The 22,949-nt window shown below is 41.2% G+C and overlaps 1 protein-coding gene and 1 long non-coding RNA gene across 2 annotated transcripts in view; one reads left to right on the plus strand and one right to left on the minus strand.

The window, feature by feature from the left end:
- Positions 1 to 22,949, minus strand: part of LOC109430278 (uncharacterized) — a 334,978-nt gene that overhangs the window by 85,522 nt on the left and 226,507 nt on the right. The gene's annotated exons all lie outside the window — the stretch shown is intronic.
- Positions 11,145 to 18,021, plus strand: LOC134285446 (uncharacterized). The gene is made up of 3 exons (XR_009996379.1): positions 11,145 to 11,281; positions 16,165 to 16,307; positions 16,367 to 18,021. It is a non-coding gene; the product is annotated as an uncharacterized LOC134285446 (long non-coding RNA).

Below are 22,949 nucleotides of genomic sequence, written 5' to 3' on the forward strand. Positions count from 1 at the left end.
GGATGACGACTAGAACGGACGGTCTTTGACTGATTGATGGAACCGAGCACATTCCGTTATTGTTTCTGAGCATCAATTGAAGCAATGATATATGCGCCTGCCTACAGCTTGGACAACGGTCATTTAAGAATACTGGGCTACTGGCCAATGCAATGCAGCCCCAGCAGCATGTAGGTTATAGGATGATATATAGGGCCTGGATGGGTGAACTCAAACGCAAATGTCTACCACCGACCGCCGCTGACATATATACGCGCCGTCGAGACAATTGGTAATTGGTGTGATGGCCCTTTGCGACACATGGCGAAACATAACGCTTAATCATTCACAGATGGGTAAACCTTCCGCGGGCGGACGTCTATGATTTGCACGATTTGCGAGAAAAGAGATTGCGGTTGGATAGTGGATTTCGCATTTTACAGCAGAATTATAAGATCTTTTACTTCTTCTTATCAGATATGTACTGGAACACATAAACCAATAAATTACAATACGTAACCCTACTGAAATTCCTGAAGAAATCATGTAGGTAATTTCTATAGAAATCTCTAAAGAAGCTGCCCAATGAATCCCTTGAGTGATTTCTGAAGAAATTCCTAGTGCATTTAAAAAAAAACTTTTGGGGCATCCCCAGAGAAATTAATGTATGGATGCCTGGAATAATTCCTAGAGCAAACATTGGAGGAATTACTATTAAAATCGCCAAAAAAATCCTGAAGAAATCCACGGAGGAATTCCTAGTCACAAGTTCTGAGAAATATCCGTAGCACTTCCTACAGAAACCCCAGCAAAATGGTTTGAGAAATTCTAGCTTGAATATCAGTAGAGTTCCCAGAAAGAATTTCTAGAAAAATCTTTGCAGGGATCCCTGAAGAAATCACAACAGAAATTTCGGAAGCAATACTAAGAGGTATTCCTGTAGAAATATTAAAACGAACTCCTAGAGGCAAAAGAAACCCATGGGCAATCAATAGGGAAATCCAGGAGAAATCCCCAGAGGAACTCATGGATAAATTGTTTAAGAAATTCCTGGAGAAATAACTGAAGAAATCCCTAGAGAGATCCCCGGAGAAATCGCAGGATAAATCCCCAGTAGAATTCCTCAAAAAGTCCAAGCAGGTATTTCTAAAGGAATCGTCGTGTGGAAGGTTTTTTCCTTAAGATCGACGGAATAACCACTCGTGGCTCACAGATACTCTCGCGAAATACTTTCATGGGATATCTACCATCGATAAATACCCACCAGCCTTTTCAAAGCGCTGTCCGAACCCACAGTCAAGAATAACCAATTTCTCGACTACTTCCGACCAAGGACAACCGTTCAATCAATCCTTCTCCATGACAGAGCTCGATTACGCCCTGAGCGAAGCAGAGCCAGACTTGTCGTATCTAGGATTTTTTCCTAGGGGGTGCCACTTTTAGTGGCGTTTCAGCTACTTAAGCCGATTCATCAGACTTGCAACATTTTGCAACCAGCCTTCTAGATAAATGTGAAAGGTTTAAAATGTCGTTTGGACTAATGTTGTATATTTGAGGACTAAAAACTCCACAAAATTGTTGTTGTTTTTTCGTTCTAAACTTCATCACCACGATCACCACGATCACCACGATCACCACGAAAATCTCTGAATTTTATTGCATGCAAAGTGGAGCGAACCTGGTGTGATGGTTAGAACACTTGACTATCACGCCGAGGACCTGGGATCGAATCCCACTCCCAACAAACTCACAAAATGTGGGTTCTTCCTTCGGAAGGGAAGTAAATCGTGGGTTCCGAGATGAACTAGCCTAGGGCTAAAAATCTCGTTAATACAGATAAAAAAATTGCATGCAAACAATCATTTGCATATACAAATAACTTGCCAGAATATTTGTGAGAATTATGAATTTTGATCGATTTGTCTTTATTTAAGGGACTTTCAGCCCTTGGCTGGTTCGTCTCTACGCTATGAATACTTAAGGCGAAACTGGAAGCATTTTCTCATTTTTTCGGTTTTTGATTTTTTATTAAATAACGAAGCAATATTTTCAAAATCGGTTTTCGTGCACATGTAGAGTATGGATCAAGGTATCTTCTGAATTTTTTTGAGTTGGAAAATGTTTTCCATTTTTGCAGAAACCATTTTTTTCAGAAATTTTGTTCAAAAATGGTTTTTGCAAAAACGAAAAATATTTTCCACTACAAAAAAAAATCAGAAAATACCTTGATCCATACTCTACATGTGCACGAAAACCGATTTTGAAAATATTGCTTCGTTATTTAATAAAAAATCAAAAACAAAAAAGTGAGGAAATGCTTCCAGTTTCGCCTTAAAACAAAAATAAGGACACTTATTCGCATTTTCGGTTTGTGCATAACATTTAAAACTAATACTGACAGACTTTTTGTTTTGTTAATCGAACACCAGTAGTGTGAACGGTGCTACTTTACCATGAAAATTTTTTACAGAGAAATCCTGCAGTAATGCCTTCTTCGGTAACAAGTTTGAAACTTCTTACAAAAAAAACTTTCGGCATATCCTTTATCATTTTTATCGGTAATTACATGGACACATCTTCAGTAATTCATTTTAGCTCCTTAAGATTTAGGTTTTGGAGCCTTATTTTTAAATGGTCCTAGTCCTTCAGTTTTTGTTTAGTTTTTTTTCGTCAATCAATTTAGTAGTTTCTTAAGCGTTTTTCTTCTGATTATGCCAACAATTCTTTTGGAGTATTGTTTAAATTCTCCAGCAACTCCTCCGGCAATTCTTTTGGGAATTCTTTTGCTAGGTAATGTATTTTGTTATTTATTTGTCGATGACTCGTCGGTACATTTTTTTAAATTTATCTTTGTCATTCAATATTTTTTCGACTACTGTGAGAAATCTCTCGGCAGTCCTTCCGAAAACACCTTCGGTAATTCTTTTATAAAGCATGTCTATAATTCCTATGAAGGTTATTGTAAAAAATCTTCGAGATTTCTTCAATTATAAATTAACTTATTCCTGCAACAGTTGCTTTCGGAATACCTTCGGCAATTACGATGGAAATTCCCTTGAAAATTTCATTAGGCAACTATTTGGAGACTTTTTTGGTCATTACTTTGAGAAGTTTTCTGTAATTCCTTTGAAAATTCCTCTAGGCAATTTGTCACTTAGAGTTTTTCTTCGGGAATCACTTTAACAACATCTTCGGCAATTCTTGCGATAATTGCTTCAGAATTTGCACCAAAGTCCTTCCAAATAATTGTTGTTTGAATTCTTTCTTTGGAAACCAGTTCCTAAGGAAACTCCTCACGCATTTCTTTGGATGTTGCTTTCGAAACTCCTGCATAATCTTTGAATTTTTTTCTGTGAATACCTACGAAAATTGTAATGGATATTTCTTCGGTAACTCCTATGGAATATGTTTCACCAATTTATTAAGGAATAGGATTTGGAAAAATGCTTTTGAAAACTTTTAATAATTTCTTTATCCCTTTGGAAAATATTATGGGAATTTCTCCAACTCCATTGGAAATTAAGTGGGCAATTTTTATAAAAATCAATCTGACAATTCTTTGGAAATATCAGGAAGTATTTCAGAAATTCCTTCGAGTTCCCTTTCAAGAATTTATTCGATAATTCCTTTGAAAATCGATTCGGGTACAGTAGACGTTCGCTCGGTGCAAATGCTTTAACTGCAATGCTTTTTAACTGCAAGTCCGCAAAGTGCAACAATTTTGCAGTTATCGCACCGCAATCCGTCAAAATGAAATGTCAACAGTGCTGCGATGTTTTTTGCATGCATTTTTGTTGCAATGTGATGTTTTTCGTGTGCACATTGGCTGCATTCTGCAGCAACTGACATTTATGTGACGTCTGTCAGTTGTTGCAGTTGTTGCAGTTATCGAATTTCATTCGGTAAGTGAAACGTAAACATGTTGCACTTATCGAACGTCTACTGTATTGCATTTTTATTTTTTTTCAGATATTTTTTTTGGAAATTGCAATTCCTTTGTAAATTTATTCATTCCAATTGAGAATTTCCAAGTTTCCAAAGGAATTCCCTGAGAAATTTCCAAAGGAACGCTTGAATAAATTCACAAATAAAGTGCCGGAAGAAATTCCAAAGAACATGTCGAAGCAATTGTGGAAAGAACCCCTATCTGTAGAATTACCAGGGAAATGGCCGAAAAAGCTTGATTTAAAATTAAATCCAGTTGCCGAAGGAATTCTCAAAGGAATTGTTGAACACCGAAGTTATCCACAAAGGGATCGCCGAATAAATTCTCAATGAAATGACCAATATTCCCAAATTGGTGGAACGGCGGGTTGCCAAAGACATCACATTGGACCACTTTTGACAACAAATGTTCCTATTTGGCATACACGATGAAAAAAATAATCCAAAATTAGGTACTAAACAAGGAATGTCGTAAAAAATGTTGAAATCTTTAAAAAGTTATTGTACGGGTTTAACCTAGCAGGAACATTGAAAAAAGAGTAAATATGTCGTATTAATCAATGCTTGATCCATTTTTCAGTAATTAATACATGCATTTAGCACCCTATTCCCCACTCTATAACCAAAGAAATGCTGAGTTCGATCAGAAAAGCAAAATTTCGATATGAACGTTTATCACCATCGTTGATGGTCCTTCATATATCATGTTTCGAAAAAATATAAGCATAGCTATAATTTATTTCATGCAGTAAAATTATTGTGTTATTGTATTTATTCGAAAGGAGATTATGTAGTATAAGAATAACTACTGGTTTTGATTATTATGTACATTACAATTACTACAAGTAATTGTACAAGTGGGCTGCAAAACGGTGAGTCGATAAGGAGAGCGTCCAATATAGCTCTGGTCCTCACAAGTTCCTACCTCATGCTTCCACGGGTTAAGCGATGACAAAGACCGCCAGCTAAGAGTTGTGTGCTTAGCTGGTAGTGCAGCCTGGGCACTGTTGTCCTTCTGACTTCAACTAGATTGAGGAGGTACGATCCGAGTGTCTGTTCACTAAGGAGGTGCGGCTCAAACAGCGTCTGTTCTGGCATCCAGCGGCTGAGTAAGAAACGCTGCACCACGCCCAGCTAGATCCAAGGTGGTAGCCCCATCAGCGTGGTCGTCCCAGTGTTGGTTGGGACGTTAAACAGAACTGGCACGATGGCCCTCCGGCGAGACAGGAGTGTTGGCGTAGGCCCAATAAGCCACCCGTAAAAATCCCCATTGCGAATAACATAGGAGAAAATACGACTCGATACAATCGGCAAAGACCCACGCGACGAAATAAGGACTACGATTGGAAACTTGGAACATGGAATTGCAAGTCACTAGGTTTCGCAGGATGTGACAGGATAATCTACGACGAACTACATCCCCGCAACTTCGACATCGTGGCGTTGCAGGAACTTTGTTGGACTGGACAGAAAGTGTGGAAAAGCGGGCATCGAGCGGCTACCTTCTACCAAAGCTGTGGCACCACCAATGAACTGGGAACAGGATTTATAGTGTTGGGCAAGATGCGACAACGTGTGATCGGGTGGCAGCCGATCAACGCAAGGATGTGCATGTTGAGAGTTAAGGGCCGTTTCTTCAACTACAGCATCATCAACGTCCACTGCCCACACGAAGGGAGACCCGATGACGAGAAAGAAGCGTTCTACGCGCAGTTAGAGCAAACATACGATGGCTGCTCGCCGCGTGACGTGAAAATCGTTGTCGGCGACATGAACGCGCAGGTGGGAAGGGAGGAAATGTACAGACCGGTAATCGGGCGAAACAGCCTGCACGCCGTATCGAATGATAACGGCCAGCGATGCGTAAACTTTGCAGCCTCCCGTGGTATGGTAGTCCGAAGCACCTTCTTCCCCCGCAAAGATATCCACAAAGCCACCTGGAGATCACCCGACCACCAAACAGAAAACCAAATCGACCACGTTCTAATCGACGGTAAATTCTTCTCGGATATAACCAACGTCCGCACATACCGCAGTGCGAATATAGATTCGGATCACTACTTAGTCGCTGTATGCATGCGCTCAAAACTTTCGACAGTTATCACCACGCGTCGAAGTCGAACGCCGCGGCTCAATATCGAGCAACTTCGTAACGTAGAAGTGGCTCAAGACTACGCGCAGCAGTTAGCAGTGGCCCTACCAACGGAAGAGCAGCTTGGCGCAGCTACACTTGAAGACGGCTGGAGGGACATCCGATCCGCCATAGGTAGTACCTCGGCTACAGCACTAGGCTTCGCGACTCCGAATCACAGAAACGACTGGTACGACGGCGAATGTGAACAGTTGAAAAACGAGAAGAATGCAGCATGGGCGAGAATGCTGCAACACCGTACGAGAGCGAATGAGGCACGTTACAAACAGGCGCGGAACAGGCAGAACTCAGTCTTCCGGATGAAGAAGCGCCAGCAGGAAGAACGAGATCGCGAAGCGATGGAAGAGCTGTACCGCGCTTAGGACACACGAAAGTTCTACGAGAAGCTGAACCGCTCGCGCAGAGGCTTTGTGCCACAAGCCGACATGTGCCGAGATAATCACGGGAATATTCTCACGAGCGAGCGTGAGGTGGTCGAGAGGTGGCGGCAGCATTACGATGAGCACCTAAATGGCGACGTTGCAAGTACCGAAGGTGGCGTGGTAACAGATCTAGGAGTATGTGCACAGGACGAAAGACTTCCGGCCCCTGACCTTCAAGAGATTGAGGAGGAGGTTGGCCAGTTGAAAAACAACAAAGCCGCTGGAGCAGATCAACTACCAAGCGAGCTTCTAAAATACGGTGGAGAAGCACTGGTGAGAGCACTACACTGGGTCATTACCAAGATTTGGGAGGAGGAAGTATTACCGGAGGAATGGATGGAAGGTATCGAGTGTCCCATCTACAAAAAGGGCGACAATTTGGATTGCGGAAACTACCGCGCGATCACACTACTGAGCGCTGCCTACAAGATACTCTCCCAAATTTTATGCCGCCGTCTATCACCGATTGCAAGAGAGTTCGTGGGGCAATATCAGGCTGGATTCATGGGTGAACGCGCTACAACGGACCAGATGTTCGCCATCCGCCAGGTGTTGCAGAAATGCCGCGAATACAACGTGCCCACACATCACTTGTTCATCGATTTCAAATCGGCGTATGATACAATCGATCGAGAACAGCTTTGGCAGATTATGCACGAATACGGATTCCCGGATGATACGGTTGATCAAGGCGACGATGGATCGAGTGATGTGCGTAGTTCGAGTATCAGGGACACTCTCGAGTCCCTTCGAATCTCGCAGAGGGTTACGGCAAGGTGATGGTCTTTCGTGCTTGCTGTTCAACATTGCTTTGGAGGGTGTAATAAGAAGAGCGGGGATAAACACGAGTGGGACGATTTTCACGAGGTCCGTTCAGCTGCTTGGTTTCGCCGATGATATTGATATTATTGCTCGTAAATTTGAGACGATGGCGGAAACGTACATCCGACTAAAGAGTGAAGCCAGGCGAATCGGATTAGTCATTAATGTGTCGAAGACAAAGTACATGATGGCAAAGGGCTCCAGGGAGGAATCACCGCGCCCGCCACCCCGAATTCATATCGACGGTGATGAAATCGAGGCGGTTGAAGAATTCGTGTACTTGGGCTCACTGGTGACCGACGACAACGACACCAGCAGAGAAATTCAGAGGCGCATTGTGGCAGGAAATCGTGCCTACTTTGGACTCCGCAGAACTCTACGATCGAATAAAGTTCGCCGTAACACGAAGTTAACCATCTACAAAACGTTGATTAGACCGGTCGTCCTCTATGGGCACGAAACATGGACCCTACGTGCAGAGGACCAACGCGCCCTTGGAGTTTTCGAACGGAAGGTGTTGCGTACCATCTACGGCGGAGTGCAGATGGAAGACGGGACCTGGAGAAGGCGAATGAACCACGAGCTGCATCAGCTGCTGGGAGAACCAACCATCGTCCATACCGCGAAAATCGGGAGGCTACGGTGGGCGGGTCACGTCATCAGGATGTCGGATAGCAACCCGACTAAAATGGTTCTCGAGAGTCATCCGACCGGTACAAGAAGACGTGAGCGCAGCGAGCTAGGTGGGTCGACCAAGTGGAGGACGATCTGCGGACCCTACGCAGAGTGCGGAACTGGAGACAAACAGCCATGGACCGAGTGGAATGGAGGCGGCTACTATGTACAGCAGAGGCCAACCCGGCCTTAGCCTGACCGGTAAGTAAGTACTACAAGTAATTCTTAAAATGATGATGTACCTGGGCTTGTTAGGGGAATATCTGTAAATAAAAAGAAAATCATGTTAGGTACTGTTCCTTTGAATTCCACTGAGAATTCTTAGTGGAATTCAAAGGAACTGTACTTAACACGTTTTTCTTTTTATTTAATTCTTAAGTTTTTTTTAACGAAATAAAATAACGATTCAATGAATATTGAGTTGGAGTCGAAAATACGAATTTGTTGCATTGTGTGTAATTTTATGATTGTTTTACAGTTTTCAAAGATCATACTTCTAAGAACTATTTTCGAAATTTTTTCACACAAGTAAGTGCACATGATTGTTTTTAAGCTATAAAACAGTTGTGGTATCGTAATAAATGCTAAGCTCGAGCTAAAATACACATTTCCTTATTCGTGATTTTTGTGAAAATTTTATAGTCTTTGAATAAACATCTCCATGTATTTCAGTGTAACATTTTTGATTTATAAACACTAAATTTGCATGGATGACACATAAGCTTTATAGGATAAGTTTGTAAAATTATGTGGTAAATAAAAAAAATGATTCAGAAAATTTTGGAATATTTCTTGTAAAATCCCTTTGGGAGTTTCTGTAAAAAATCTGGTAGAAAATTCTCGGTAAATCCTGGGTTACTTCCTGAATAATCATCTTTACGAATTCGTGTAGGAGTTCCCGGAGGAAGTTTTGAAGAAATTCTGTTGATTCTGATTAAGGACTTTTTTAATGTCCTCCTTGACGTATTTTCTGAGAAATTCATAGAAATAGGAAGAACTGGATAAATGCCTTGAAATACTTCAAAAATTTCATGGAAAATTCTCATAAAATCGGGAAAACTTTTGAAGAATTTGCCCAAAGAAATTCCTGGAGAAATCCCCTTGTCGTTTCTAGACACTTTGAAGAAAATCCACTGTTGCACCAATTTCAAAAATTCACAACTCGAGTCGTGCAATCTCAATGCTTCCAGTAGGTAAGGGCGTAAGTTCAAAGGCATTTGGTGTAATTGAATGTTTCCTGAATGATCAATCAATTCATCGCTAACGAAAACGTCGTTGTCCTCGCCGCCTTTGTCTTTTCCGGTGAACTCCCATAGACCCTAACATACACATGACATGAGATATAACTCGCCGCGTGCTGGTGCTTGGCATGATAGAGTTTCCGCTTATGTTTCTGCCTTTCCATCCGGCGACAACGAAGGCGCTTCACACAACTCATGGAGTGCAATGCAAACACGCCAACATGACGGCGACAAGCCGGCATCACTCGCGCGCCCAGCAACCAGGGATGTTCAACATCAGCGTTAGGCGTAGCTATGGAAAATTCGTCTCAGACATTGAAAAATCATGGGATCATCCCTACTGTTTGCATAGTATAAGGAAGGACGAGCAATGTGACGCTGGCGCTGGCTGGTATGGTCCAAACGGGCGCAGTTACTAATCTCTGTGCAAAATGACAGAACATCAAGAGCTACATAGGCTGCTAAATGGAAGCGTGGGAGTTGATGAGTAGCTGTTGAACCGTATGGTGGAACCATGTTGTTTCCTAGTGTATGGTGTTTGGTGTTTGCTGGCAAGCACACCGGTTGCGAAGCGACACATGCGAACGTCGTGCGAGATTCCTCGGTACAAATGACCAGTGCGAATCAGAGAATTAATTATTCCAGGAATGCTTTCCAAATGAAGTTAGTAAAATCGATGCCACGACACGTCGAGTCAGTGAAAACGATGGAGGCACATTACTATTCAATGGTATTCTTATTACGTTATTGAGAATTATTAAACGTGGTGCAGGACTTGGTTGATGCCATTTTATTATTATTAGTACACAATATGGCGGAGGAAACTAATATTTTCAATCGAAACTCATAGTTTAAATTTTATAAATGTATGTATGTATGTACGATTATAAACTATACTGCATCTCATCTCACACCTCTGTGAGTACAGGTCTTATGGTACCCATAGACCGGGCAAGTACGCTCAAAGTGGGTCATACACGAACTGCTATTCCAGCAACAGGAAGAAAAATCTCAAATTCGCATGCTTATCATGTGCCTGCGCCGATACACACCCGGGCACTCGCATTCACGAGAATTATCATTCATCAACCCGACACTACCCGTCAAACAGACTTCGCCTTCTGGTATGTAGGTGTACCAGTGTGATGTTCCCGGGAAAGGAAGCAGCGCTAAAACTGATGGCAGTGTCATTTCCGGGCATGGTGTGAGCCATCCACACTTTCCATCTCGACACGACGACGGCTATGCCGCCGTGCCGTGTGGCTCTCACATGAAGGCTGATGTTCACAATCTAAGAAATGATTATTAGCTATCTGTTATCTGAGCAGAATGTGAGGTACAAGCTGGATGTGATGAGCCGACTTGAGTAGATGGATGGCTGCTTAAAATTGTCTGAAAAAGCTAAAATTTTAAAGGATGTTCCTGAATTTAGGAAAATTGTTCAAATTTTTACTACCATCGTTGGGGGTGAGAATGGGTCAAAAATGCATTACTTCCACATTAAATTTTCAATAGCTTTTGCTTCTTTACATAAAAAGTTCTTCGATCACTGGAATGTGATCTTTTGTAATGCATGCACAAATGATGAAAAAAATATTTGAAGTTCGTCAATTTTCCTTAAAACTACACGTGTATGAAATTTGACCTATTCTCACCACTTCGAGGGGGGTCACGGGAACCGAATTCGTTCCGCATTAACAACAAAGCAAGTTGATAAAGCTTCGGTCAAGGTTGATACTACTTACCAATAATATATAATATGATGGATATGAGTTTAAGATTCTAAAAAGTATCAATCCAACTAAAAGTGTGATGTTTCATCGCATTTCAAAAAAAGCTTCATTTAGTATTTTCCATTATTTATCAAAAATTAACTAATTGCTGCAGAAACCTATTATTTGACAGGAACTGCTGGCAACTACGAGGATGCCACCATCAAATTTGCGATTAGATATTCGCAATATTTGATGAGATATTTCAGATAATGTTTTGACCCAATCTAGCCCCAGGCTCTTTTACAGGCGTAATCAACGTGGCTACCAAAGGTAAGTTTATCGTCGATCATCACGTTCAAGTGTTTGACGGCGGAGCGCTTCGAAGTGATAGTGCAACACTGATCACCGCTTGCTGCTCCGATTTCCGGTTGTTCATAACCATCACCTCAGTTTTGTGGTGAGCCAACTGCAGTTTCCTGGACCTCATCCACACCTCCACAACCTTGATCGAGTGGATAGTAGTCAGCTCCACTTTATCGATCGACTAACCGTAGACTTCGAGCGTAATGTCATCAGCAAAGCCAACGATTTCCATTCCCACCGGGAAACTCTAACCTCAACACCTCGTCCTACATAACATGTCATAACACAGAACACAGGATGGAACCTTGCGGGACTCCTGAGGTTATGGAAGTAACTTCCGAGAATCTGTAACAGGTCCCCGGGTATCCCGACGCAGAAGCGCATCGGCAATAGCCGGCCAACTGGCACTATTGTACGCGTTCCTTACATGCAGAGTCACTACTGCACAGTAGCGAATCCCCCTTCTCTTACGCTCGAGTGCTTTTTCGGCGATTTTTGATTCGACATGATAGCGTCTACGGTCGATCTCCTCTTCCAGAAGCCGTACTGGTTACTCGAAAGACCATTTTCGCCCTCGGTGAACCTCAACATTCTATTGAGAATGATCTTTTCGAGCACCTTCCCCGCCGTGTCTATCAAGCATATTGGTATATATGCCGATGGGTCTCCGGATGGTTTCTCCGCCTTTGGCAATAGAACTAGGCTCTGTCTCTTCCACGCTTCTGGGAAAACTCCCTCGTCCAGACATTTCTGCATAGCAGAAATCCGGAACTCCGTCCGGACCTGAGGCCTTACCTACGCTAAAGGACTTTGCTATCCCCGCAAGTTCTACATCGGTGATTCTCTACTCATTGCAAGCCCCAGTCTCCGGCTGTCCTATGAAAAGAGGCCAAGGACTAGGATCATGACGCGGAAACAGCCCCTCGATGATCCCCTCCAATATCTCTGGAGATTGCTCTGAAGGAGCTGTTACACCTCTCGTCTTGGCCATCACGACCCTGTTGGCTTCACCCCACGGGTTTGCATTGGCACTCTGACAGAGACCCTCAAAGCAGGCCTTTTTGCTTGATCTTATCTCAGTCTTCAGCGCGGCTTTTGCAGCGGCGAACACCACCCTCCGTTCGTTTCGCTCTTCCTCTGATCGTGCTCGCTGCATCCACCGCCTAGCCCGTAGGCAGACGCGGCGCAGGTCCGCAATCGCGTCGGTTCACTAGTAAGCCGGTGGCCTCCCATTTCTAGAGTGGACTCGCCTAGGCATGGTCGCATCACACACACGTGAGAGCACCGCTACCAGCTCGTCGCCGTCTAAACCAAGTAAGTTTCGCTCACGGCGGAGCGCCTCCCTAAATACCCCTTTGTCGAAATATAATGTCTTCCACCTGCGAGGGCTCGGCTTTGGCCTAGCCGCCTCTTCCTTTACATGCTGCCTGCTGTTGTTGTAGTCAATACTGTAGCGAACCGCCAGGTGATCACTGTGAGTGTAGCTATCGTTGTTGTAGTCAATACTGTAGCGAACCGCCAGGTGATCACTGTGAGTGTAGCTATCGTCAACTCTCCAGTTCGAACTACTTGTTAGGCCAGGACTACAAAAGGTCACGACAATGATTGACTCCGCTCCGTTTCGACTATAGGTAGTCTTGGTACTGACATTAGCCAAGTCGATATCTAAGATAGCCAGTGTTTCTAGCTGGATCTGACCCTGCTGGTTCGTGAAACGGCTTCCCCATCCCACGGCCCAGGCATTAAAGTCACCCGCTATTACCACCGGCCTTCGCCCTGGTAGCACGGTCGTTATGCGGTCCAGCATTTGCGTGAACTGCTCGATCGGCCACCGCGGAAGCGCATAACAGCTACAGAAGAAGACTCTGTTTACTTTGGCGACCACGAATCCCTCATAGGTAGTAGACACCAACTCCTGGACGGGGTATTTACCACGCCGCATCTCCTACACAGTTTGCGCCTTTGCAGTCCCACGACTTGTGTCCTGGTTCCAGACACCTAAAGCAAACCTCTGGTTGCTCGTGGAATGTCAGGTGACATACGCACCAGCCTACCTTTATTCGCTCTACTTTAACGGACTTTTTGACGTCCGCCACAGGTTGCTGAACTAACGCTTTCTGTGTTCCTGCTGGTCCCTTCCGTAGGATAACGGCTGCGGCGGCCTCCTGCACATCGCACTGTTGCCGCAGTGCCGTGACGAGCAGCTCCACTTCGGTGACCTCGTCTAGGTATTTGACCTTCAGAGTCGCCTCATGTGTAAGAGCGCTCACCTCTGCTCCCTCGTCATCTCGCCCGTACGAGTACGTCTAATACTGCGCACGTCGGCTCTCAGACCCTCAAGCTTGGCATCGCTTCGCATCGCCTTCAAGACGTCCGAGTGCGTGGAATGTTCCGTCTTGACGACGAGCGCGTCGCCTTTCTAGCGCTTGGCACCTGCTCTCCTGCGCCTTGGTTTGACGTCCTGCACTCATACCGGCGGTTTCATCTTCCTCTTCCTGCGCTCTACCTTAGTCCGAGGAGGATCCTTCCCTGGTTCGCCCTATTCTGCGGCTGATGAGGGCCCACCAACAAAGGTCGCAACCCCTTGTTCCCATCGTTCCGGGACGGGCCAGCATTTTCAGGCACAGCAGTTTACATCGCGAGTACCGCATGCTCCTGCTTGGCTTCATTCATCGACACCCGAAGTCGATACAAGGCCGTTTTCAAGTCCTTGCTTATATTCGACTTGCTGCTCAGCCACCTCAATTGCGGGCAGTCCTTTGTTCTCTTGGCTGACGGCCCTCACCAGCCACGCTCCATCTATTATCTCCACCGACTGGCTTGCCGGGGAGTGGTCTGGAGCTCCCACGCTTGAGCAGCGTATGCAGCTTCCCGCGCCTACCTCCTCGCTTCTCCTTGCTGGAGACCACATCAACTCGTTCCTTGCGAAGGGGTTGATCGCACCCCTATTATCTACACCTGAGTTTTGATTTTTATTTCGTTTTGAACTCATGTTTTCATCCCACGAGTAGCACGGGAAAGAAGGTCCACCACGCCAGAGCCCTGCACGCATGATCGCGGTAAGGGACAACTTACAGACTCCGTTAAAGATCGAACTTTTTTTTCACCCCCTCAATCACCCATTCTTCACTCCTCTTACAAGAGCTAAGCAGACCTCTTGCAATCTGCTTAGCTCTTAAAGTACCCTTTTATCTGAACTTTTGCTTTTTCTTTTCTGTTCGGGTGAGCCACTGCAACCAGTATTTAGATCTTTTGTGGCATTGCCTTTGTATTTAGTGCAAGTCGTACTAATCCATTGCCATTGAGGGGCAATGAAGCATCAATTTATGTACAGTTCTTGTTTTGTTACCTCAGAGGTGCAAGAAATCGATCGGTTCCGTTTTCATAGAGATTTTAATACACTAAACACCCCCCTAATGCGCCCCTAATCAAACACACTCGATTTGATATCCGAGAAAAACAAAACGGTGGTACTGATATTTATCCATGCATCGGAACTCTAGCCTCATCCATGTCTTGCTTCTAGTTTAGTTAGAAGACAACAAAGAAAAACCAGAGACTTTAGGCTAGTTGCAAAACCCTGTCAAATAAGAGAATGAGTTCTGCAGTAAGAATTCACAAGAGGCCTTCAATTATCAGAACTTAACAGTCCTTGATAGGTTAGTACCGTAATCCGGGGTATCATTGATCAGCGGGGCAACATTGATCGGCTTGACCCACCCCAAGAAATGTTCAAACAAGCATTTTACATTGAATCAGTTTCTGCTATCGAATGGTATATCGTAATCTGCTATCATTTAGCTATTAAATGACATGCAATTCATGAAAATTGAATTTCATAAAAATTGAAATAAATCGATTTTTACATAACTGTGTTTCGTAACGCAATGAGATACATTGTCAAACATTTATGCTTGGCGTGAATACTAGATGCAATATGAGTTTCGAAATCACTGTATTACTTCAATATGATATCCTAGAGTTAGATTCAATAAACGAAACTTTTATGAAAATGCTCATTTTCAGTAAAATATACGATTTATTAAAAGTCGGCTATCAATTTCTAAAGCTATTGCCTATTTTTAGGCGTTATTCGTGGTTTAGAGAATTTTAATCCTAAAATAACTTAAAAAGTACATAATTTGTAAGAATTTGGACAACACATTCGAAATCAGCGACCCCGAATTTAGTTAGCAAGGGTATTTTCAACACAAATGAACATTGATCACTGACATGATCAATGTTACCCCAAATTAACAAAATCAAAAATTAGATTAAAAAACCTATTTAAACATGTTTTAAAGTTTTACAATACTTTTCCGAGTAGCTTAACACATACTCTGAGGGCCAGTACTTGTTTTGAAAATATAAAACATGTAACGTTTGCTTTAACAAGAGAATTATTCAAGAAAGATCGAAAATTCTGATCAATGTTACCCCGGATTACGGTACGCAATTAGACACGTACAGCATGTTTGTTTTTCTAACATCAAGTGTAGTCTCGGGTGAGCAAAGTCCGAGTCTTTAACTATCAGCAAGGCAGAATAAATCCAATTTTAGAAACTGACACCAGTAACAAGCTAGATAACAAAGACTTTGTACCGTGAATTCTTATTACCAAAAAACATTACCCAACTTGACAAACCGGATGTCACTAGGGTTCGGTAGATTTCTCATCGTAACGCAACACGAAAAGGTGATCTACATACGCTTTTGCTTATTTGGAACTACTTCATTTTATGCGTTGTCTTATTCTATTATTTCATAGTTCCATTATGCATAATATTTTTGTGAGAAATATTCTAAGACCTTTATCAAGAAAAAAAAACTCCAATTCCTCTCTTTCACAGTGCTCAGCAATATTAGCAACAGCGTGGGACCAACTCATGCTATCAAGGAAGGAAATATCCGTCTCTGACACGAAGGTTTTCCGCCTCCGTTTTGTCTTCTTCCCCCATTCTCATCCTCTGCCCACCATCAAGTGTGGGTGTAGGTAGGTACAATAATGTCATCCGGGAAAACGCCATACCATATTTTTTCTTCCCATTCTAGCCATACTTTCAGCCGTAGTTTAGTACACATCCAGACAGCAGCCCTAGGTCTTGGTACCAATCCCCCAGCGGGAGTTATGGCAGTCCAACAACACCGTTCAGCAATCACCGACGCCCACCGAGCCGCGCTTCTCACACTCGTCCACGGTGAGTGTCGGCCGACTTACAACTGGATTTCCGTATGTGAGCCGGAATAATCGAGCAGAAAATGACTGTGATTTGCTATAATTGATTCCAATAATTTTGCAATCTATCGAACGTCGTCGGACGGGAGCAACCGAGACGGCCAGACTGCACGGTTGTTGAAGTCTGCTGGCTGGATGGTTTCGGGTGGTGTTTTTCCAGATTTTCCTTTGGGAGCTGCGATCCGTTTCCGCCGAGTTGCTGCAACCATTGGCGATGGTTGGTGCCTTTGGCGAAAGTCTAGGATAGGATTATACACATTTTTTTGCTAGCGAGCAGAAGGTGCTATTGCACTTTACTGCTAAATCGGGTTTTCGCGCAATGCATTAAATTAACACCCATAATTCAAATGGATTTGCCAGCGATGGAGGGTGCAATTAGGCTGGAGTAATGGATGGTATTTGCTCGCTGTGGAAGGCATTTTTCTGCACAATTTGAAAACGGTGTTTGCAAATATCGTACTGAATGTTAATCCAGCCGGCAATCATTCCAATGTTGGGCTATAAATTGGGTTAGTTGCAATGTTGTGGCTGAAGAGAATGCAGAATCTGACTCAATGGTACAGATTAATCAGGAAATCATTAGGCAGACCATGTTAAAACCACTACCTAATTGGGAAATCATTTGTACACTTGGAGTGATACTAGTTAGTGATTATTTAATCACGCTTAATCGTAGAAAAGAAGCTTGTGCCGAAGTTTATAAAGTTGTTTTTCCATTTCAAATATTCTATAACAACGTTTGTAACATTTTAAAACAAGTTGCATGATAAAAATAATTGTCTTCTTGCAATGCAAAGTTGTGCCTATACCTTCTGAGACAAGTATTTGGCCCTTTAACAAATTCTAGCATAGTCAAATTGTCGAGATCGCATTTATCATTTAATTTCGAAACAAACAGCTCTCACATCGCTCGCTTGTTGCTTTTCACGCCAAAACTGAAAACCAAACTGTACACGGCTCCTATTGTTTACGAAATTAATTACAGTTCAAAAGTACAATCATAAATATAAACCAACCACCCGTCAACGGTTGTTGGCATTGCAGAATGGCCCGTCCAATTTGATGTTGCACTGACTTTGAGCTGCCCTTTCTGTGATCTATCTAGTTGCATAACCACAATCCGGAAAAGTCTTGAGACACAAACCGCATGCCTTTTTTTCGCTGGCCAGTTCCAGATGCCCCAGCAGAGAGCCGCCATAATGTTGGCAATACACAGAGAAATATAATCCGTTTTAATTTTTCCGCTCGTTTCATCATTTCAGTTCTGACCGACGATTATTATTATTCTTGTTGTACACACACCGGAAGGGTTATCCTATTCGCAGAATGGTTTGTTTGTTCATTTGCTGTACGATATAGAAATTGTTTCATGAATTCTATTTTTTGCGTCCGATTTGTTCTTGAATTACTTTATTATGCTGCCTATATTCACATAACAGACTTATCTTGGTTGTGTTTCCCATGAGACTATTGTGCGAATGGAGGCAGTATGGCCCATAAATATCTGATATAATCATATTTTTTGTTGTAATTTGAAGCCCTTATACAGTTATTCCATGGAAAAAATATGTAGCATATCCTAAAATGTCGACTATTGCAAAGAGGAGTGTTTTCTCTATCCAGATGGGATTGTAGATTGGGGCACGATAAAGGCTGGTACCGTAAACCGGGGTCAAATTGATCAGCGGGGTGAAATTGATCATTCGGGTACTACATTGTAATTCCATACTAGGAACTCTTAAGCGTCGTAATGATCTTAAACTGTTTACGTCATCTGGTCCGTAGCTGTCTAGAGATGAGTGTAGACTTTTAATTTTTTAGAAAAAAGTTAGTTTTGCCTTATTTTTTTTAAGGAATTTGCAATGTATTTCTCATTTAGCTGAAATCATTGCTACTAAACAATCGATTGCTAATAGGACTTCCCGTAAATTCTCTGTTTTAAAATTTTTGTGGAACCTTGGTTAGGAAGTTATGTACCGTCAAACGGGGTTACTTGCAACAGCGGTGTAACTTGCAACACGATGACATACACTAAATGTGAAGCATTTTCTAATAATAATGAAAACTAGTATGCCCTACTATTTCGGTTATAGAGATTATGTGTATCAAAGATCGATTTAGTATAAAAATTAGCTTTATTTCTTTGTTTATGGTTTAGCTAAACTGTTAAAACGGATTGCTCATTTTATCCATTAAAACAAGTATGAAAATCGTGCTTGACCTCTCCCTTATGGTAAGTGCGATAAGTCTGATGACCTTGCTTGCAGTTAGGGTACCTAATAGTAAGCTTAGCTAAACGATAAAAGTTTGATAAACTTATCGACTAAGTAATGCAAAAAATCATTATTATATTCATCAACCACTATGGGGTAACTTGCAACAGTTGAATTTGACGAAACCTTCTATTATTTATCTTCATTTCACGATATATTTGACAGAAATAACCGAAATGGATCATTTGTTGATTACGTAACGCGTTAATTTTCAAATGACAATTCTTTTTTACATTTTTTTTGCACGTTTGAAGGTCATTGTTGGGAAATACCACACTTTGAAGTTTTATTCATATTTCATCATGTTAAAAGTTCAATTTTTGTTTATGAACGCTGTAAAGCAATCACCAACATCAATTCTGAACCTAGATGGAGTAAATTATTTCAGTTTAATACCCAAATTAGCGAGTTTGACATTTACAAAGTAGAATAGATGTATTTCAATCATGTTAATTTAGCTGAAATTGCCAAACACCACTTCAAACTGAAAACTGCTTGAAGGTGACTCACTCTACCTTTTCAAGAAATGACAATAATCATTGTTGACATTTTGTAATGAGTGCTAAGTCACGAGAATCATATATATTTTGTGTTTGAGGGACGTGAGACCTGTTGCTAAACGATATACTCTCGCTTGCAATAACTATCAATCCTTTCATGAAAAATTTTATGTCAATTGGTTAGTGTACATCTTTTCATGGTATGTTTCATACATAACATCAAAAATTTACAATACGACTAAATACAAGAATGTTAGTGCTGCTTAATGATAGCTAACTTAGCTTCATGTCATATGTTGCAAGTTACCCCACAGATGGGGAAACTTGCAACAAGCATGTATTTCGCCCCTCCTGATTAGGTGGCAACGTATTTTGATAAACCAAGTGCTGCATAGTATTTTACTCGGGGTAATTAGCGTACACGATGCTTCACAGGATGTTTCAAATGTTTAGATTTTCAATGATATTGCTTCAAAGTCGAAAAGTGTTGCAAGTTACCCCATTTGACGGTAGCTAATCAGAGCATGGAATAGTTATAAAAAAGTTCATTTTATGATGAAATAGTCATTTATTGTGATAGAAATCACTTATTTTAAATTAAATTGCCTACTTTTAGGCGTTTGAGGGGAAATTTCAAAATTTAATTTTGCATTTAAAGTATTGCATTCACTAGTTGTAAGATTTTAAATGCGTTATTCGGTTTTAGAAGAGCAAAATTAAGCGGAGAAGGAAATTTTCCTTCCGAACCGATGCTTAATTGTATACTGATCAATTTCACCCCAAAGTGGAATTTCAATTTTTTTGATATTTGGAGTTATTTAACTTTAAGTTTAAATTTGTTGAACAAAATTCTGTCACATGGTTCCATGGAGATTCACATTCCACAGGGTACTGGTTTTACAGAAATTCTTTTGGCCATATTTGAATTGACACTGATGTTATCCGCAAAAGTTGTTTTAAAGTGATCAATTTGACCCCGGATTACGGTACCTACGCCGATTTAGATTTCTTGTTAGGACCTTCAGCTACCTGTCATGTAACTCCAATCCCTACATCCTAGTTGAAACCGATCGGGATACGAGAAATCTTAGGGAAGATCGGGTAGCCAACCCCAGTGGGAACTTTGGTCGTATGCAGGCAGGGACTTGATCTGTGCGCCGACGATATTCTTCTCGGCGTGAGTGTGAGGGCCGGCGGCGGTGGCGTCATTGCACAATGGGTCCAGAGCCGTGTTTACGAAGACAAAAATGTTTGTGCCTAAACCATAAGTTTTAGATACATGGTGTCTTTGGGAAACTTTCTTCTTATTTTTCGACCTTTTTCCTCATTATTGTGAAATTAGGGTGGTCTCTCTAGTTTCGCTGATCCAAACATCTGCTTTTTAATAGTTTTATGTACGTTCACAAAATGTTCTACAAAGTTGTAAAAGAACTTATTTGGAGCAAGTTTGCCGAAGAAACCATTACTCTATCTCTTATGATTCCTAACTTATATTTTTTTTAAAAGATTCATGTTAGGGTGATCCATGAATTTCAGTTTTCCTGAAATAACTTTTAATGCGTTCGTTTCTCGTAAATACTTTGTTCCGAGCACTTTTAGAACTATTTACTACGCATATTTTTTCCAAAGAGCTCAAAGTTCTAACTCTCATAGTTAAAAAGATATTGGCATTTTTCTTCGAAAAAACACTTTTTTTCAAAATGTCATATCTCAAAAAGGAGCAAATGGATTTTCAATCTCCCGGTTGCATTGGAAAGATCGTACTCTGTTCTATTTATGGTGAAAAAACTGTAGGTACCTTTTTTGTCGGAGGAATTTGGCACTCTCAGTCTTACAAAATTAAACGATTTATTTTAATCTGCCCGACGTTTCGGCCATGGGATGTGGCCTTTTTCAAGGGAAAATTGGTCTATCGTTTTCCCTTGAAAAAGGCCACATCCCATGGCCGAAACGTCGGGCAGATTAAAATAAATCGTTTGATTTTGTAAGACTGAGAGTGCCAAATTCCTCCGATTATCATAGTTCCAGTCGTTCGCCAAAAACAGGTACCTTTTTTGTTTAAAGCTTTTTATTGAATTTTGAAAGTACGACTTTTTTTATGGAAAAGCAGTTGTTACTTTGAAAATCGATGAGATACAAACTTGGCGTCTTCGACAAAATTGTGAGTTTTTGGCTGCTATAAAAGTGCCCAGAACAAAGTATTGCGAAAAAATCAACACATAAAATTATATTGAGTAAAAACAGATTTTCATATGGAAAGCGGAACAATTTCAGCAAACTCGACTAGTCTTTGTTAGATATATCGAAGTAACCATGTCGAAAATGTTTAAATTTGCTTATAATCCATAATTCGTCAATGAACTCAACTTAAAATGTAATTTTGAGCTGATTTCCAACAATTTAATTTCAATTTCATCACTTCAATGTATGGATAGCAAAAATGTCAATCACTAGTATATGTTTAGGTAAACGTAAAAGCCTATCAAAGTTACATGATTTACAATATCTTATCAACATTGTGCCTAAATGGTGATGACAGTATAAATAAACATTGGTTCTACAATGAAATGAATGACCATTTACCAAGCTACTTTGATCTATCCAACAAAGACAAGTTGAATTTGCTTGAAATGTGTCATTTTTCATATGAAAATCTGTTTTTACTCAATATAATTTTATGTGTTGATTTTTTCGCAATACTTTGTTCTAGACACTTGTATAGCAGCCAAAAACTCACAATTTTGTCGAAGACGCCAAGTTTGTATCTCATCGATTTTCAAAGTTACAACTGCTTTTCCATGAAAAAAATCGTATTTTCAAAATTCAATAAAAAGCTTTAAACAAAAAAGGTACCTACAGTTTTTTCACCATAAATAGAACAGAGTACGATCTTTCCAATGCAACCGGAAGATTGAAAATCCATTTGCTCCTTTTTGAGATATGACATTATGAAAAAAAGTGATTTTTCGAAGAAAAATGCCAATATCTTTTTAACTATGAGAGTTAGAACTTTGAGCTCTTTGGAAAAAATATGCGTCAATGATAGTTCTAAAAGTGCTCGGAACAAAGTATTTACGAGAAACGAACGCATTAAAAGTTATTTCAGGAAAACTGAAATTCATGGATCACCCTAACATGAATCTTTTAAAAAATTATAAGTTAGGAACCATAAGAGATAGAATAATGGTTTCTTCGGCAAACTTGCTCCAAATAAGTTCTTTTACAACTTTGTAGAACATTTTGTGAACGTACATAAAACTATTAAAAAGCAGATGTTTGGATCAGCGAAACTAGAGGGACCACCCTAATTTCACAATAATGAGAAAAAAGGTCGAAAAATAAGAAGAAAGTTTCCCAAAGACACCATGTATCTAAAACTTATGGTTCAGGCACAAACATTTTTGTCTTCGTAAATACGGCTCTGGACCCATTGTGCATTGGCATCATGCCGATGAAAATTCCAAGAAATTCCAAGAATTCCAGGCGGAATTATCAAAGCAATTCCAGGAGGAATCCCCATAGGATTCACGAAGGAATCCTCAAATAAATTCAAGGAATTCTAGGATGAATCCCCGAAGAAATTCTAGAATGATTCCTCGCAAGAATTTCAGGAGGAATCCCCGAAG

Source organism: Aedes albopictus, chromosome 1 (assembly GCF_035046485.1).
Source record: "Aedes albopictus strain Foshan chromosome 1, AalbF5, whole genome shotgun sequence".
NCBI lineage: Eukaryota > Metazoa > Arthropoda > Insecta > Diptera > Culicidae > Aedes > Aedes albopictus.